This window comes from Aedes albopictus, chromosome 2 (assembly GCF_035046485.1).
Source record: "Aedes albopictus strain Foshan chromosome 2, AalbF5, whole genome shotgun sequence".
In the NCBI taxonomy this organism is placed as follows: Eukaryota; Metazoa; Arthropoda; class Insecta; order Diptera; family Culicidae; genus Aedes; species Aedes albopictus.
This window is the reverse complement of record NC_085137.1, coordinates 151220962-151233834: the sequence shown is the minus strand read 5'-3', so window position 1 is coordinate 151233834 and position 12873 is coordinate 151220962. Positions and strand designations below refer to the sequence as shown.

General features: G+C 40.8%; 1 protein-coding gene across 3 annotated transcripts in view; it reads left to right on the top strand.

The window, feature by feature from the left end:
• The window catches only part of LOC109429277 (nephrin-like), a 506653-nt gene that overhangs the window by 315258 nt on the left and 178522 nt on the right, over positions 1-12873 (top strand). The window lies entirely within an intron of this gene.

The following is a 12873-nucleotide window of genomic DNA, read 5'->3' as shown; positions in this document are numbered from 1 at the left end:
GAGTTTGGCTGGGCTTGTGATGTTCGTGTGGAAAAATGTCAAATGTACAGTCGGTAACCGTTTTTTCCAGTACATTTCTCATCCCTGGCCTTGTCACACCTAGACCTATGATGAAAACGTTTTGTACTTTGTTAACGTAAAATTCAGCAAGTATTCCGTGTCAAAATTTGAGCTCATTCCATCAGAGCAAACTTTAGTATGCTGTAACTCACAGTTAGCCATTTTGTATGGAAATCGGCGTTTGTCCGATCAATTATGTACCACAACGTATATATCTATATAGATATGCGGAGCTATGCGGGGGTCTGGAGAAAGTCTACGGTCCTTACACATTCCGAAAACTTTGTATGGACAAAAGTCTACGAGGGGGGAGGGGGTGGGTCTGAGATTGCCAAAATTGAGTCTGCGTAGTTTAGAGAATGAGTGAGAAAAAAATGGAAACTAGCTACGTTAATGCTTGTCAACAATTTTAAGTTAAGTGAAACGTTTTCCAAAGCTCATCAGAGTCCATCCATAAACTACGTAGACTTTTTTTGGGAGAAGCAGGCGTCTGAGCAAAGTCCTCGGTCTAAAAAAATTTCGAAATTTTTGTATGTTTGAAATCACCATTCTACGAAGTTGATGGACAGAACTTTACGAAAAAAAAAAACAATTTAAAAATGGCAATCACATAATTATGGGTTTAACCTGAACCAGTCACCTCATGAATAATAGCCCAATCTTCCAAATTTGGAACAGTAATAGATATCTAAGTAAAAAGAAAATCGGGTTAAGTACAAGTATTCCACTAACACGCCCAGGTTCATCGATAGATAACTAGCTGAACAACTAAGTTAAAAATTGAGAACGGAAAGATGTATCTAGTTGACTTATTCTATTGCAAAATTTAACTGGATAAGCTGGACTATCCCCTGTATTTTGAAACATTAACAACAAAAATCGGGTGTTAAAATTTTCATTTGATTCTTAGTTTGTACGAGACAGAACTTTTTTTAGTGATGCCAATTCAATTTGAGTGCAATATCCTAGGAGGTCTTTTAGCTAACTTACTAACGAAGCAAAGAATAAAAAAAATAACAAAACAAACTTAATAAAAAAAATCCGTATCGATAAGAAAATATTGACATGCTTATGCACATAAATTTAAAAGAATAAATAAAATCTACTTTACAGAAAATAACTAACACCACAATTGGCCATTTAAATGCAACATGACCAAAATTACCGTCTGGGCAAAACCTGTGGTTCCACCCTACTTACTTCGTACAATGGAACAATAATTTCACATTGATTTTTTAAATTATATTTTGTTGATTTACGATAAACTAAGTAATTTCATAAATGTGGCGATAATAACGATTCTGCAAGTTGAGAAGTTATTTTAGTTTCTTAACCTAAAACACAGCTTTAATAGTGTTTAGAATATATTGCTTCGATTACATATATTGCACTCAAATCGTTTGCTCAGCCGGCTTTCCTTTTCTTAGGTACCATTACAAAACACATTCCCGTGAATGCAATCATGCATTCATAAGAGAAACAAAATTCCATTCGCGTGTGAACGTTCCCGACACAATCCTCCGAGTCAAATTTGGGTTCAAGAATCACGATCGCATAATTCATTTCAAGCGCTGTCATTCGCTTTGCCAGCTCTTTCTTTTGTTGATTCAACTGACCCTAGGTTCACCTTGATTCATTTGTAGAGATTTCTCCAGAAGCGAATGAATGGAATCAAGCCGTAAAATAATAAAACAGAGTTGCCAAGAATAACGTGATTGAATGATTTGTCCCATCCTTGGAGAGGATTCTCCACAGAATCCTGAGAAGATTCTCCACAGAATCCTGAGAGGATTCTCCACAGAATCCTTAAGGGATTCTCCACAGAATCCTTAAAGGATTCTCCACAGAATCCTTAAAGGATTCTCCACAGAATCCTGAAAGGATTCTCCACACAATCCTGAGAGGATTCTCCATAGAATCCTGAGAGGATTCTCCACTGAATCCTGAGAGGATTCTCCACAGAATCCAGAGAGGATTCTCCACAGAATCCTGAGAGGATTCTCCACAGAATCCTGAGAAGATTCTCCACAGAATCCTGAGAGGATTCTCCACAGAATCTTTAAAAGATTCTCCACAGAATCCTGAGAGGATTCTCCACAGAATACTGAGAGAATTCTCCACAGAATACTGAGAGGATTCTCCACAGAATCCCTAGAGGATTCTCCACAGAATCATGGGAGGATTCTCCACAGAATCCGGAAAGGATTCTCAACAGAATCCTGAGAGGGTTCTCAACAGAATTATGAGAGGATTCTCCACAAAATCCTGAGGATTCTCCACAGAATCCTGAGGATTCTACATAGAATCCTGAAGATTCTCCACAGAATCCTGAGGATTCTCCACAGAATCCAGAGAGGATTCTCCATAAAATCCTGAAAGGATTCACCACTGAATCCTGAAAGGTTCCTACACAGAATCCTGAAAGGGTTCTCTTCAGAATCCTGAGAGAAATCTCTACAGAATCCTGAAAGGATTCTCTAAAGAATCCTGAAAGAAATCTCTACAGAATCCTAAGAGATTTCTCAACTGAATCCTGAGAGGATTCTCCACAGAATCCTGAGAGGATTCTCAACAGAATCATGAGAGGATTCTCAACAAAATCCTGAGAGGATTCTCAACAGAATACTGAGAGGATTCTCAACAGAATATTAAGAGGATTCTCCACAGAATCCTGAGAGGATTCTCTTCAGAATCCTGAAAGGATTCTCTTCAGAATCCTGAGTGGTTTCTCTTCAGAATCCTTAGAGGATTCTCAACAGAATCCTGAGAAGATTCTCAACAGAATCCTGACAGGATTCTCAACAGAATCCTGAAAGGATTCTCAACAGAATCCTGAGAGGATTCTCAACAGAATCCTGAGAGGATTCTCAACAGAATCCTGAGAGGATTCTCAACAGAATCCTGAGAGGATTCTCAACAGAATCCTGAGAGGATTCTCAACAGAATCCTGAGAGGATTCTCAACAGAATCCTGAGAGGATTCTCATCAGAATCCTGAGAGGATTCTCAACAGAATCCTGAGAGGATTCTCAACAGAATCCTGAGAGGATTCTCAACAGAATCCTGAGAGGATTCTCAACAGAATCCTGAGAGGATTCTCAACAGAATCCTGAGAGGATTCTCAACAGAATCCTGAGAGGATTCTCAACAGAATCCTGAGAAGATTCTCAACAGAATCCTGAGAGGATTCTCAACAGAATCCTGAGAGGATTCTCAACAGAATCCTGAGAGGATTCTCAACAGAATCCTGAGAGGATTCTCAACAGAATCCTGAGAGGATTCTCCACAGAATCCTGAGAGGATTCTCCACAGAATCCTGAGAAGATTCTCCACAGAATCCTGAGAGGATTCTCCACAGAATCTTTAAAAGATTCTCCACAGAATCCTGAGAGGATTCTCCACAGAATACTGAGAGAATTCTCCACAGAATACTGAGAGGATTCTCCACAGAATCCCTAGAGGATTCTCCACAGAATCATGGGAGGATTCTCCACAGAATCCGGAAAGGATTCTCAACAGAATCCTGAGAGGGTTCTCAACAGAATTATGAGAGGATTCTCCACAAAATCCTGAGGATTCTCCACAGAATCCTGAGGATTCTACATAGAATCCTGAAGATTCTCCACAGAATCCTGAGGATTCTCCACAGAATCCAGAGAGGATTCTCCATAAAATCCTGAAAGGATTCACCACTGAATCCTGAAAGGTTCCTACACAGAATCCTGAAAGGGTTCTCTTCAGAATCCTGAGAGAAATCTCTACAGAATCCTGAAAGGATTCTCTAAAGAATCCTGAAAGAAATCTCTACAGAATCCTAAGAGATTTCTCAACTGAATCCTGAGAGGATTCTCCACAGAATCCTGAGAGGATTCTCAACAGAATCATGAGAGGATTCTCAACAAAATCCTGAGAGGATTCTCAACAGAATACTGAGAGGATTCTCAACAGAATATTAAGAGGATTCTCCACAGAATCCTGAGAGGATTCTCTTCAGAATCCTGAAAGGATTCTCTTCAGAATCCTGAGTGGTTTCTCTTCAGAATCCTTAGAGGATTCTCAACAGAATCCTGAGAAGATTCTCAACAGAATCCTGACAGGATTCTCAACAGAATCCTGAAAGGATTCTCAACAGAATCCTGAGAGGATTCTCAACAGAATCCTGAGAGGATTCTCAACAGAATCCTGAGAGGATTCTCAACAGAATCCTGAGAGGATTCTCAACAGAATCCTGAGAGGATTCTCAACAGAATCCTGAGAGGATTCTCAACAGAATCCTGAGAGGATTCTCATCAGAATCCTGAGAGGATTCTCAACAGAATCCTGAGAGGATTCTCAACAGAATCCTGAGAGGATTCTCAACAGAATCCTGAGAGGATTCTCAACAGAATCCTGAGAGGATTCTCAACAGAATCCTGAGAGGATTCTCAACAGAATCCTGAGAAGATTCTCAACAGAATCCTGAGAGGATTCTCAACAGAATCCTGAGAGGATTCTCAACAGAATCCTGAGAGGATTCTCAACAGAATCCTGAGAGGATTCTCAACAGAATCCTGAGAGGATTCTCAACAGAATCCTGAGAGGATTCTCAACAGAATCCTGAGAGGATTCTCAACAGAATCCTGAGAGGATTCTCAACAGAATCCTGAGAGGATTCTCAACAGAATCCTGAGAGGATTCTCAACAGAATCCTGAGAGGATTCTCAACAGAATCCTGAGAGGATTCTCAACAGAATCCTGAGAGGATTCTCAACAGAATCCTGAGAGGATTCTCAACAGAATCCTGAGAGGATTCTCAACAGAATCCTGAGAGGATTCTCAACAGAATCCTGAGAGGATTCTCAACAGAATCCTGAGAGGATTCTCAACAGAATCCTGAGAGGATTCTCAACAGAATCCTGAGAGGATTCTCAACAGAATCCTGAGAGGATTCTCAACAGAATCCTGAGAGGATTCTCAACAGAATCCTGAGAGGATTCTCAACAGAATCCTGAGAGGATTCTCAACAGAATCCTGAGAGGATTCTCAACAGAATCCTGAGAGGGTTCCCAACAGAATCCTGAGAGGATTCTCAATAGAATCCTGAAAGGATTCTCAACAGAATCATGAGAGGATTCTCAACAGAATCATGAGAGGATTCTCAACAAAATCCTGAGAGGATTCTCAACAGAATACTGAGAGGATTCTCTTCAGAATCCTGAAAGGATTCTCTTCAGAATCCTGAAAGGATTCTCTTCAGAATCCTGAAAGGATTCTCTTCAGAATCCTGAAAGGATTCTCTTCAGAATCCTGAAAGGATTCTCTTCAGAATCCTGAAAGGATTCTCTTCAGAATCCTGAAAGGTTTCTCTTCAGAATCCGGAAAGGATTCTCTTCAGAATCCTGAAAGGATTCTCTTCAGAATCCTGAAAGGATTCTCTTCAGAATCCGGAAAGGATTCTCTTCAGAATCCGGAAAGGATTCTCTTCAGAATCCGGAAAGGATTCTCTTCAGAATCCGGAAAGCATTCTCTTCAGAATCCGGAAAGGATTCTCTTCAGAATCCGGAAAGGATTCTCTTCAGAATCCGGAAAGGATTCTCTTCAGAATCCGGAAAGGATTCTCTTCAGAATCCGGAAAGGATTCTCTTCAGAATCCGGAAAGGATTCTCTTCAGAATCCGGAAAGGATTCTCTTCAGAATCCGGAAAGGATTCTCTTCAGAATCCGGAAAGGATTCTCTTCAGAATCCGGAAAGGATTCTCTTCAGAATCCGGAAAGGATTCTCTTCAGAATCCGGAAAGGATTCTCTTCAGAATCCGGAAAGGATTCTCTTCAGAATCCGGAAAGGATTCTCTTCAGAATCCGGTAAGGATTCTCTTCAGAATCCGGAAAGGATTCTCTTCAGAATCCGGAAAGGATTCTCTTCAGAATCCGGAAAGGATTCTCTTCAGAATCCGGAAAGGATTCTCTTCAGAATCCGGAAAGGATTCTCTTCAGAATCCGGAAAGGATTCTCTTCAGAATCCGGAAAGGATTCTCTTCAGAATCCGGAAAGGATTCTCTTCAGAATCCGGAAAGGATTCTCTTCAGAATCCGGAAAGCATTCTCTTCAGAATCCGGAAAGGATTCTCTTCAGAATCCGGAAAGGATTCTCTTCAGAATCCGGAAAGGATTCTCTTCAGAATCCGGAAAGCATTCTCTTCAGAATCCGGAAAGGATTCTCTTCAGAATCCGGAAAGGATTCTCTTCAGAATCCGGAAAGGATTCTCTTCAGAATCCGGAAAGGATTCTCTTCAGAATCCGGAAAGGATTCTCTTCAGAATCCGGAAAGGATTCTCTTCAGAATCCGGAAAGGATTCTCTTCAGAATCCGGAAAGGATTCTCTTCAGAATCCGGAAAGGATTCTCTTCAGAATCCGGAAAGGATTCTCTTCAGAATCCGGAAAGGATTCTCTTCAGAATCCGGAAAGGATTCTCTTCAGAATCCTGAAAGGATTCTATTCAGAATCCTGAGAGGATTCTCTTCAGTATCCTGATAGGATTCTCCGCAGAATCCCGAGAGGATTTTCCGCAGAATCCTTAGAGGATTCTCCGCAGAATCCTGAGAGGATTTTATTCAGAATCCTGAGAAAATTTTCCGCAGAATCCTGAGAAGATTCTCCGCAGAATCCTGAGAGGATTCTCTTCAGAATCCTGAGAGGATTCTCTTCACCATCCTGAGAGGATTATCTTCAGAATCCTGAGAGGATTCTCTTCAGAACCTGAGAGGATTCTCTTCAGAATCCTGAGAGAATTGTCTTCAGAGTCCTGAGAGGATTCTCTTCAGAATCATAACAATCCTGAAATGATTCTTTCCAGAATCCTCAGAGGATTCTCTTCAGAATCCCATAAAGATTACCTTCAGAATATTAAGAGAACTCAACAGAATCATGAGAGGATTCTCAACAGAATCATGAGAGGATTCTCAACAAAATCCTGAGAGGATTCTCAACAGAATACTGAGAGGATTCTCTTCAGAATCCTGAAAGGATTCTCTTCAGAATCCTGAAAGGATTCTCTTCAGAATCCTGAAAGGATTCTCTTCAGAATCCTGAAAGGATTCTCTTCAGAATCCTGAAAGGATTCTCTTCAGAATCCTGAAAGGATTCTCTTCAGAATCCTGAAAGGATTCTCTTCAGAATCCTGAAAGGATTCTCTTCAGAATCCTGAAAGGTTTCTCTTCAGAATCCGGAAAGGATTCTCTTCAGAATCCGGAAAGGATTCTCTTCAGAATCCGGAAAGGATTCTCTTCAGAATCCGGAAAGGATTCTCTTCAGAATCCGGAAAGGATTCTCTTCAGAATCCGGAAAGGATTCTCTTCAGAATCCGGAAAGGATTCTCTTCAGAATCCGGAAAGGATTCTCTTCAGAATCCGGAAAGGATTCTCTTCAGAATCCGGAAAGGATTCTCTTCAGAATCCGGAAAGGATTCTCTTCAGAATCCGGAAAGGATTCTCTTCAGAATCCGGAAAGCATTCTCTTCAGAATCCGGAAAGGATTCTCTTCAGAATCCGGAAAGGATTCTCTTCAGAATCCGGAAAGGATTCTCTTCAGAATCCGGAAAGGATTCTCTTCAGAATCCGGAAAGGATTCTCTTCAGAATCCGGAAAGGATTCTCTTCAGAATCCGGAAAGGATTCTCTTCAGAATCCGGAAAGGATTCTCTTCAGAATCCGGAAAGGATTCTCTTCAGAATCCGGAAAGGATTCTCTTCAGAATCCGGAAAGGATTCTCTTCAGAATCCGGAAAGGATTCTCTTCAGAATCCGGAAAGGATTCTCTTCAGAATCCGGAAAGGATTCTCTTCAGAATCCGGAAAGGATTCTCTTCAGAATCCGGAAAGGATTCTCTTCAGAATCCGGAAAGGATTCTCTTCAGAATCCGGAAAGGATTCTCTTCAGAATCCGGAAAGGATTCTCTTCAGAATCCGGAAAGGATTCTCTTCAGAATCCGGAAAGGATTCTCTTCAGAATCCGTAAAGGATTCTCTTCAGAATCCGGAAAGGATTCTCTTCAGAATCCGGAAAGGATTCTCTTCAGAATCCGGAAAGGATTCTCTTCAGAATCCGGAAAGCATTCTCTTCAGAATCCGGAAAGGATTCTCTTCAGAATCCGGAAAGGATTCTCTTCAGAATCCGGAAAGGATTCTCTTCAGAATCCGGAAAGGATTCTCTTCAGAATCCGGAAAGGATTCTCTTCAGAATCCGGAAAGGATTCTCTTCAGAATCCGGAAAGGATTCTCTTCAGAATCCGGAAGGGATTCTCTTCAGAATCCGGAAAGGATTCTCTTCAGAATCCGGAAAGGATTCTCTTCAGAATCCGGAAAGGATTCTCTTCAGAATCTGGAAAGGATTCTCTTCAGAATCCGGAAAGGATTCTCTTCAGAATCCGGAAAGGATTCTCTTCAGAATCCGGAAAGGATTCTCTTCAGAATCCTGAAAGGATTCTATTCAGAATCCTGAGAGGATTCTCTTCAGTATCCTGATAGGATTCTCCGCAGAATCCCGAGAGGATTTTCCGCAGAATCCTTAGAGGATTCTCCGCAGAATCCTGAGAGGATTCTCTTCAGAACCTGAGAGGATTCTCTTCAGAATCCTGAGAGAATTGTCTTCAGAGTCCTGAGAGGATTCTCTTCAGAATCATAACAATCCTGAAATGATTCTTTCCAGAATCCTCAGAGGATTCTCTTCAGAATCCCATAAAGATTACCTTCAGAATATTAAGAGAACTCAACAGAATCATGAGAGGATTCTCAACAGAATCATGAGAGGATTCTCAACAAAATCATGAGAGGATTCTCAACAGAATACTGAGAGGATTCTCTTCAGAATCCTGAAAGGATTCTCTTCAGAATCCTGAAAGGATTCTCTTCAGAATCCTGAAAGGATTCTCTTCAGAATCCTGAAAGGATTCTCTTCAGAATCCTGAAAGGATTCTCTTCAGAATCCTGAAAGGATTCTCTTCAGAATCCTGAAAGGATTCTCTTCAGAATCCTGAAAGGTTTCTCTTCAGAATCCGGAAAGGATTCTCTTCAGAATCCGGAAAGGATTCTCTTCAGAATCCGGAAAGGATTCTCTTCAGAATCCGGAAAGGATTCTCTTCAGAATCCGGAAAGGATTCTCTTCAGAATCCGGAAAGGATTCTCTTCAGAATCCGGAAAGGATTCTCTTCAGAATCCGGAAAGGATTCTCTTCAGAATCCGGAAAGGATTCTCTTCAGAATCCGGAAAGGATTCTCTTCAGAATCCGGAAAGGATTCTCTTCAGAATCCGGAAAGGATTCTCTTCAGAATCCGGAAAGGATTCTCTTCAGAATCCGGAAAGGATTCTCTTCAGAATCCGGAAAGGATTCTCTTCAGAATCCGGAAAGGATTCTCTTCAGAATCCGGAAAGGATTCTCTTCAGAATCCGGAAAGGATTCTCTTCAGAATCCGGAAAGCATTCTCTTCAGAATCCGGAAAGGATTCTCTTCAGAATCCGGAAAGGATTCTCTTCAGAATCCGGAAAGGATTCTCTTCAGAATCCGGAAAGGATTCTCTTCAGAATCCGGAAAGGATTCTCTTCAGAATCCGGAAAGGATTCTCTTCAGAATCCGGAAAGGATTCTCTTCAGAATCCGGAAAGGATTCTCTTCAGAATCCGGAAAGGATTCTCTTCAGAATCCGGAAAGGATTCTCTTCAGAATCCGGAAAGGATTCTCTTCAGAATCCGGAAAGGATTCTCTTCAGAATCCGGAAAGGATTCTCTTCAGAATCCGGAAAGGATTCTCTTCAGAATCCGGAAAGGATTCTCTTCAGAATCCGGAAAGGATTCTCTTCAGAATCCGGAAAGGATTCTCTTCAGAATCCGGAAAGGATTCTCTTCAGAATCCGGAAAGGATTCTCTTCAGAATCCGGAAAGGATTCTCTTCAGAATCCGTAAAGGATTCTCTTCAGAATCCGGAAAGGATTCTCTTCAGAATCCGGAAAGCATTCTCTTCAGAATCCGGAAAGGATTCTCTTCAGAATCCGGAAAGGATTCTCTTCAGAATCCGGAAAGGATTCTCTTCAGAATCCGGAAAGGATTCTCTTCAGAATCCGGAAAGGATTCTCTTCAGAATCCGGAAAGGATTCTCTTCAGAATCCGGAAAGGATTCTCTTCAGAATCCGGAAAGGATTCTCTTCAGAATCCGGAAAGGATTCTCTTCAGAATCCGGAAAGGATTCTCTTCAGAATCCGGAAAGGATTCTCTTCAGAATCCGGAAGGGATTCTCTTCAGAATCCGGAAAGGATTCTCTTCAGAATCCGGAAAGGATTCTCTTCAGAATCCGGAAAGGATTCTCTTCAGAATCCGGAAAGGATTCTCTTCAGAATCTGGAAAGGATTCTCTTCAGAATCTGGAAAGGATTCTCTTCAGAATCCGGAAAGGATTCTCTTCAGAATCCGGAAAGGATTCTCTTCAGAATCCGGAAAGGATTCTCTTCAGAATCCTGAAAGGATTCTATTCAGAATCCTGAGAGGATTCTCTTCAGTATCCTGATAGGATTCTCCGCAGAATCCCGAGAGGATTTTCCGCAGAATCCTTAGAGGATTCTCCGCAGAATCCTGAGAGGATTTTATTCAGAATCCTGAGAAAATTTTCCGCAGAATCCTGAGAAGATTCTCCGCAGAATCCTGAGAGGATTCTCTTCAGAATCCTGAGAGGATTCTCTTCACCATCCTGAGAGGATTATCTTCAGAATCCTGAGAGGATTCTCTTCAGAACCTGAGAGGATTCTCTTCAGAATCCTGAGAGAATTGTCTTCAGAGTCCTGAGAGGATTCTCTTCAGAATCATAACAATCCTGAAATGATTCTTTTCAGAATCCTCAGAGGATTCTCTTCAGAATCCCATAAAGATTACCTTCAGAATATTAAGAGAACTCTTTTCAGAATCCTCAGAGGAATCTATTCAGAGTCCTCAGAGGATTCTCTTCAGAATCCTAAGAGGATTCTCTTCAGAAATCCTGAGAGGACTTTTCTCAGAATCCTGAGAGGATTTTTCCACGAATCCTGAAAGCATTCGTTCCAGAATCCTGAGAGGATTCTTTTCAAATTCCTGAGAGGATTCTCTTCAGAATCCCATGAAGATTATATTTAGAATCCTAAGAGAGCTTTCTTCAGAATCCTCACAGGATTATCTTATAATCCTCATGGGATTCTCTTCAGAATCCTCAGAGGATTCCCTTTAGAATCATCAGAGTATTCTCTTTAGAATTCTGAGAAGATTCTCTGCAGAATCCAGAGAGGATTCTCTCCAGAATAATTGAGAGAATTCTCTTCAGAAACTTTAGAGGATTCTCTTCAGAATCCTGAGAAGATTCTTTTAGGAATTCCGATAGGGTTCTCTACAGATTCCTGAGAGGATTCTCCAAAGATTTCTGAGTAAATTTTCTTTAGAATCCTTAGAGGATTCTCTTCAGAATCCTGAGAGGATTCTCTTCATAATCCTGGGAGGATTCTTCGCAGAATCCTGAGAGGATTATCTACAGAGTCGCGAGAAGATTCTCTGTAGAATTTTGAGAGGAATCTCGGCAGAATCCTGAGAGGAACCAGTTCAGAATTCCGAGAAGATTCTCTGCAAAATCCTGAGTTAAAGCTTTGCAGCAGCCTTAGAGGATTTCCTGCAGTATTCGACCTCGCACACGATTGCTCTTTGCGATTGAAGAAGACCTATGAGCCTTTAGCATCCAAAGGGACTGAAATTATTTGTCCCAGATCCGGACCCAGTGGAGAAGGATTTCTTATTCGGCTTAGATTAAGCAGAGCGAATTGTAGCCCTACAAGTAACACATAACGAAAAACGTTTGTTAACTACTGCTGTGACACCGGAGCTTTACGGTTTTCGGATGTAGAAAACATACACTGTAGAACTGTGGTCTAGAACTAACTTTATTACTAATGCTAAGCCTTATATATATGAATGAATGTACAATACATTCTACCTGATTTGACTCATTATCTTTTGGGTCCCTTTCTTATTATCTCTACTTTGTTATCGCCGCCACTATCGGTGCGTCACTATTTTCATTACAATTTATGGGTCTCTTTCTTGGTCCTTCGTAGAAGATTAGTTTATGACGTAATTGTCTTGGGTAGCAGAGAATTATCAACTATGCGCATATTGCAACTAACAATATGCCATGCGGTGCGCTGTATAACTTAAGGAAAATGACAACTTGAGTTTGAAATGCAAATTGATTGATTCGCGTTCGTTACATTCCGGACCCCGTAAATCTACTAGATTTACAATAATAATTGTCGATAAGCGATTTATTACTTATTATATGAAATGATATTAATATTGTCTTTTTACTTAGGACTAGACATTTGTGTTGAATTTTGGATACACATTTCCTCTATACAGGTTCATTTCTGTTTCTTCTGTTTCATTGTTTGGTTGTTGATTCTCTTCTGAACATCTATTATTTTCCATTTTGTTTACCGTCTCCCTTCTAATGTTTTTATGCGACAAAAAATTAGTTAATGAGTCCCAGTCCATGTATAGAATGGTGTACTATATGTGCCTCCGTTGCATGAATTTCCAGTCACGCTACCTACAATAAGCGTTTCACCCCTTGTAGTGGAATTTAACTTCAGCTCATTAATTTGTCTGTCATGAGTCAGCGATACAATTCCTAAAGCGTGTACCTTTGTACATTCTTCTGAATTGAACTCTTTGACGATGTAAGAATATCCATACTGATAATCTGAAGTATGCGAAAATGCTCCACAATGTCTTATGGACCTTCGAATTATTACCTTACATTGAAGAACTTTAGTTAAACTTTTT